A 6738-nucleotide genomic window follows, 5' to 3' on the forward strand; every position below is an offset into this window, starting at 1 on the left:
GCGCGTGTGTGTGTGTGTGTGTGTGTGTTGCTGATGGGAGTGGTCATGTACAGGATGCAGGATGGCAGGCTAGGGGATTGGGGGAAGGAGAAGTGAAGAGTCAGGCTGACGGTGGCGTTCATTACACGCACCGGTGCACACACACGCACATCGTCGGCTGAGACACACAGCCATCACTCACACGCACACACACACCTGCCACACACACACACTTCCCCACAGGCAGAGAGGACAGACCGCCTGTGATTTACCTTCCTGTCACACACCTCACACAGATGAACATGACATTACCTGCTTTTCTATCTTCTTTTTTTCTTCAAAAGGTGCAGATTTACAGTTCCATCTATTCTTCCTTTTTATCTCCACCTCCCTCTCTCGGCTCATTCCTTCAGTATTATCATCATCAGTCCTGAGCTAAAAGTTCAACACAATCCAAACCAAGACAAAATAATTTCTAATTTTCCCCGCCAAAAATCACTTTTATATGTGCAATTATCTCCATCAGTTGCTTTTTAAAGCTTGTAAAAAAACAACTTAAAACACACAATCGTCTCTATAACTGAGTTTTTACAGAGGGCTCTGCTTGTTACACTTGTAAAAGTCCCCGAAAAACAAACAAAACTAGAGTAGCAAATGAATATAAGTGCTTTTATTTGAGTTTATTACGCACGTGAAACTGTTGTTTGGGAAATGTGATGTCTTGCACTTGAAAATCACATGTTCATAACATGAAAACATATCACATGTATGGAAACCAAATGGGTTTCATGTGACATTTCACATTATTTTGTAAATGTAAAAGATTTGAAAGTTTATTTTGATTTTTTTTTTCTACTTAAAAGTGCAAATCCAATTGAAAATATAACATACCATAAAAATTCCAAAGAAAAAAAAGCTGTTCTTTTAATTCTAATTAAATAGATCCGGATTTTGTCTGGGTTTATTTTTAAGGTTTTATTTCAAAAGCAATTATGATAGAAAAAATAATCATTTTAAAAATAGTATTTGCACCAAAGTAGTTGTTTTTTTTCAAAGTAGTTGTTTTTTTTCCTTTAATTTAGTATTCTACATGCATAGTCAGCAGCTTAGCTATAATCTGTCCCCATTTGTTGAGTGATCGATGTTGCCAGAGGACTTTATTCTCTGTAGAATACAGTGAGAACAGAGTCTTCTTACAGAAGGAAGCACAAGCATTCATAACAACTTAAAATTCAAGGAAAAAATTGGTAAAAGTTGGGCGCAAGATTAGCTCAGTTGGTGGAGCCGGCGCCCATATGTAGAGGTTTACTCCTTAACGTGGCGACCCGGGTTTGACTCACATCTGTGGCCCTTTGCTTCCCCGGTCTCCCCTTTCATGTCTTCAGCTGTCCTGTCAAAATAATGCCTAAGAATGGAAAAAAATATGTTTTTCTTTTTAAAATGATCATTGAGGATAATCCATTGTGTAACGGCACTGAGCCTTCCGCCATCTTGAAACTAATGACCTGGGATTTGAATTGGTTTTCATCACTGCTCGAGCTGTCCCATTACAACACATTCAGGTCAGAGGATTTGACAAATGATTGACTGTGTCTCACTGACCCACCCGCCAAATCACTACAGGACGTGTAAATGAAATTGCGGGGCAGATAATGTTGCTGGCAGACTCGTCATTAATTACTGCCCTTCTATCAATATCTAATTATACCGGCTGTCTGGCTGAGCGAGAAGGAAGATGAACCTCATACTGCAAGTCTTTATATTGGCAATATAGCCACCAAGCCGTGATGCCGTCCGCCTTAAAGCAGACATTTTCCAGCCAGGTCATCACTGCCCGGAGCTCTGCCGGATTTCATTTTAGCTGTTTAATCAGAAGCTATTTCGCTCTCCGAATGCAAAGTGAATGCAATTAATTTTCATTAACCAACTGGCCGGAAAGATAAAACAGCAGTAGTGTGAGGTTGAGAACCATTACCTTTTTTTTGACAGTAGGTAACAGCGTTATTAAAACGGGAAGAGTAATCAGTTAGAATACTCAGTCCTGAAAAAAGTAACGCCGTTAGTAACACCATTTTTATCATTTATAATGACATTATTCACCATCACTGGTAATATGTGTCACATGTAAACTCCTTCAGTCAGTTCAAACCCTCCAAATTTACAAAGCCAATTATGTACGGTATATTTTTTCTCAGTATTTCTTAATCGTATTTCTTTAATTTGGTTTATTCACTGCAGACCTTTTGTTGTTTTCTGTTGCTTTTACTTTTTTATGTGGCAGTATTCGGGAGTTGTTAGTGTTAAGCTATGTTTTCTTTTTCCATTGATCCATCATTCTAAAAAATTCTCTGTCACTTTTTAAGAAAGAAAAAATGTGCTGCCTGCCAGTGTTTCTGTTTAAAACGTGAAACCTGCTTTCTCCAACGGCGCCATGAAGTCTAAAAAGAAGTTATAATAAGTACCTGATTTTCTTCAGAAGGGCTATTTATAGGGTATATAATGTCACAGAAATAAATAAAAAAACTCTTTGTACATTAGATCAATGAAACAGCTGAGAAGAAAGGCACTTCCAGATAAAAGTTTGGACCTGTAACAAAAACACCATTAGGGTTTTAATCAGCGTGCAGTAGGAAGAGACACAGTGCATTAGCGGAGGTACGTAGCGGACAGCAGGCTGGTTATGTTGGCAGTCAGATCATTGTTGCATTAATGTGTTTCTCTCAAGAGGACGATGCAGCTGTCCTTGAGTAAAGCACTTAAATGCTATTGCCTCAGTAAACACTCGGCTGCTGAGCAGTCGGAAAAGGGAGAGGACTGCGGATGGATTGGCCTGCTGAGAAGTGAAGGTGACAGTCGGACTAAAGAACAAAGCGGCGTTTTAATAATATAGATCGTATGAATGAGCAAACGGAGTGAAAACCTTACATCATATCTACTCGCTACGGAATAAAGGAAAAGATGCTAGTAAGCTACGGCAATAAGTTTTGGCACAGTTTAAAATCATATTAAAAGGCTTTGAAAACCATGTTAAACCAAAGGATGTCTAATAAGGGGAGAACTTCTGAACCACAGTTCCATATGAGGGCACGATGAATGGTGATACATTTTTTGTCTAGTAATTTGAATGTTGCATTCAAAAGGGGAGGCTAAGAAAATACACACTGCTGGGTGTTTTTTTAAAGTTGCTTGTTTGTTCTAGAAAGCCTTTTAAAATGTCAATGACGTCATACACATCATACAGACAGAGATACTGCTTTACGGCAAGCTCTGAGTCACGACCTCTTTTTCTTTCGAGGCATCGACAACACAGCTGACAGGTTAGGCTCTCTGTCAATACACGTGCTAGAAAGAGGTTTGCTAATCGTTTGAAGACCACGTCGAAATATTCACACACACACAAACACACACACGCTTTGGATGCCATCAAGCAGGATCACTGGTCATAATCAGTCCTTCACTGACCAATCAGAATTCATTGGAATCAAAAGGACATAAGTACTCATTCATACAAGGTTCAACCTATGATGCACGTTGAACTTGCAAAAAATACAATCAAATCTGAGATATGTCAATGGCAATCAGGCAAAAGAAACAAATGTAGGAGTCTAGCTCCATAGACTCCTATTCATTTTGTTCTAGCCTGCGATCAACCCCAGTGGAACTGCAACCGAGTTCGGTACAATGAGGTTATATAGGCTCTCCGTAGATTCCATTTACTTAGTAGCCTGTGCTGTGATCCGACTACATGATATACTTGTCTTTCGAAAATGGTCATTGTGCCAGATTAGGAGGTCAAAGAGAGATTGCTGACCACACGTTGGACCCCAGCCAATCATTGCTTGCTGTCCTTCACGACATCCAGTACAGTACATAGAGGATCAGTAAGGTGCCAAGGATGACTTCCTTCTTTCATCTGACAGCACCAACGACAAATGTTTCCGTACGTAATCAGGGTTACGAATTTCAAATTGCAACGAGTCCAAGACGAGTCCGAGACAACAGAAAAGCATCTCGAGTCCAAGTACTACAGCCCTGCCCAGAACCTTTCCTAGTCAGTAGAAAGCATGTGAAACAGAGCGGCGTAAAACACCTGGCGTGCATGAGTTTACTTTCAAAAACTGCAAAGAGTACTTGTTCGGCCCTACCCTGCCTAAAGGATATTAACTCCAGACGCTGCAAGAATAAAGCTAGGGGAATTATTAAAAATCCAAACCACACAGATAACAGTATTTTTTCCCCGTTGAGGTCGGGAAGAAGGTAGTGGATACACCGAGAGGCTCAGGAAGAGCTTTTACCCTCAGGCCACTAGGATCCTAATTATACTGACTATAATTTTGACCTGTCCAACTCAGTTCTCTCTAAATGGAGCCTGATAAGGCCTAAGGTATACTGTACATACCTCTGCAGATGGTGATGTTGCCCCGTGCTTCCCGTGATCAGTCAGTGTAATGCTCCTGACTCCAGGGTGATCGTCAAATGGTTACAGGTTCAGTTAAATTAAAATAAAACATAGTTCCTCTTGCAGTCAAGAGAGAAGGCAAAGTAATTGCTAGACTTTAGTTTCCAGATTCTACATTTGTTGCTTTCCGCCATGGCACACCACATGGAATAAAACAAACAAGTGTCACTACTTTAGTTCCACTCCACACACTTGTCGTGTCATCCTCCTGCTGATCGTAGCGTCTGAATTCAGCATTCAACGTGTGATTTGATGTCACGTTGGTATTTCCAGCGGCTTAAGTGGAGTTAAATAGCTGAGCATGTGTCAACTGTCTGAAATAGGAAGGTAAAAATCAGTCAAAGACCTGTGGCTTTTTATCCTCACAACTTTGCAAGAACATTCAACAGTCATAAAGACAGAAATCCACCACAGAAGAAGCAGACAGTAATACTTCTCTGACAAAAGCCTCAATAAACCAAAAGTTGTGTATTTGAGTAAAGAGTGCAGCAGCAATTTTCTTCTCTCTTTGTCTTTCTTTCACTATTATCAATTTTAGTTTTTTTGAACTTGCACATGAAACTGAAAATTAGGTCCCGAAACTTTCTTTCTTGGAAATCTGCCAGCTGATGTGCAGGTGGATCAGACAGAGAGAGAACAGGATGGAAGGAGGAGAAAAGGACAAACCATGTTTTTGTAACATTTGTGCCAAAGAGCCCCTGATGATATCCGAGTGTGTTGAACGACAGACGGTCCGGTCGTCCTGCAGCACCTGCAGATCAGATCTGTCACCTCCATGCTGTCTTTTCTTCCTGCTTCACTTAAAAGACCATGAAACCCCCGGTCACCTGCAGGTCCATTACGGTCAGTAAACCAGATTACTTCACAGACGACTTCTGGGAATGATAATCAATGCTACCGGATTTCAGCAGGCGCTACTTGAATGACCAGAAAAACTTGTTAGCAAAAAGGGTTTTTTTGTCATTTCTTGCATTGTTCAAACGCTTTTTGTTATGCAGCCACATTCAATTATTCTCCCTGCTGCTACACCAGATCTTCCGGGGAGGTTTATAAGGAGTAATACTGTGTCAATTTTCCTGTAAGCGAGTCTATTATTTCCTTCTGAAGTTCATGTGGTGTTCTTGTGAGGACAAATTTGTTCAGATCATGTACAAACAATGTTAAGGTGAAATACACTATAATAGGATTCACTTAATAGACATGCTTGCAGAAACTGGGTCATTTTGGCAACAAATAACAGAGAGCTAAAGAAAATGAATGAAAAGGCAATTGCAGATATAAATATGTATAACCCTGTGATGCATATATAAGTTTCCCGTTTGAAAAGAAACCTCACAGTAATGGCATGTGACAGACTGCCGTTTAAACATTTACATAAAATGAAAAGGAGAGGAAACATTGCAAGGATGTCGTTATGAGCAGGAAATTCATGCCGACTGTTTTCATAAAGTAAACCTCTTAAATCTGAGCGCCGCTGCTTATATGCACAGGTTCACTGTACATGAAACTACGTAGAGCTCTGCAGTTACAGAGTAGAGAGGATTATAGAGATCTCTGCATAAACAAACTGACACAGACCTCTACTGATGTTGTTGGGATGTCAGGGTTATTTTAGATATCCTTCTTTAGTAATGTTCTCACAAGCTGGAAAGTAGGCAAAGCAGTGAAACGAAATCCAACCTTTTTTTTCATCAATGTCTTGCTTTCTACAATATCCGCACATGGCAATCCTTAAGCACTACTCACATATTTGGGTTTTAGTACTTTTTACACTAGGGAAAAAAAAGTTTCCTTCAGAATATTAGAAGCAGGTTCCTGTGATAGAGGAAGTTGCTGTTTCACAGCCGCATTTCTAGGACCCTAGTTTTTCGGGTAGATGCTTAAATGTTGTTACAGTACACCCAAACTCTCTTTCAAGTCTTTTTAACCTAACTCTGACCTTAAAGGCAGATTTATATTTCTGCGTTAAATCGACATCGTGGCTACGTACGTAGGTACGTGGAGACCCATAGCCTGGCGATGCACGTTGCTCGGCCGTGGCTTGGTAGCGTTGCATTTTCCCTGGTCTCGCTTTGCCGGACCTTTAACACGCTGCGGAGCAGAGGTGGGGTCTGGCTAGTCCACACCGCATTCTGGGATGAGCGAAAAATGTTCTCTGGTTTAATGGCATTTCTTTAAACCAATGGGCAACCAGTCGTCATGGGCGGTGTTAAGCTCCGTGTAAATAGCTGTGCAAGAGAAAACTCAGATTGGACAGTCTTGATTTACCCTGCAGAGATCTGAGGAGCAGTTAACCATAG

General features: G+C 40.6%; 1 long non-coding RNA gene across 1 annotated transcript in view; it reads left to right on the forward strand.

Annotated features, from left to right (window-relative positions):
- The window catches only part of LOC116691381 (uncharacterized), a 19138-nt gene extending 15783 nt beyond the window's left edge, over positions 1-3355 (forward strand). The window contains exon 3 of the long non-coding RNA XR_004332469.1: positions 3275-3355. This is a non-coding gene — a long non-coding RNA (uncharacterized LOC116691381). The remainder of the gene's footprint in view (positions 1-3274) is intronic.
- Positions 3356-6738: the final 3383 nt, after the last annotated feature.

This window comes from Etheostoma spectabile, chromosome 6 (assembly GCF_008692095.1).
Source record: "Etheostoma spectabile isolate EspeVRDwgs_2016 chromosome 6, UIUC_Espe_1.0, whole genome shotgun sequence".
NCBI classification, from domain to species: Eukaryota; Metazoa; Chordata; class Actinopteri; order Perciformes; family Percidae; genus Etheostoma; species Etheostoma spectabile.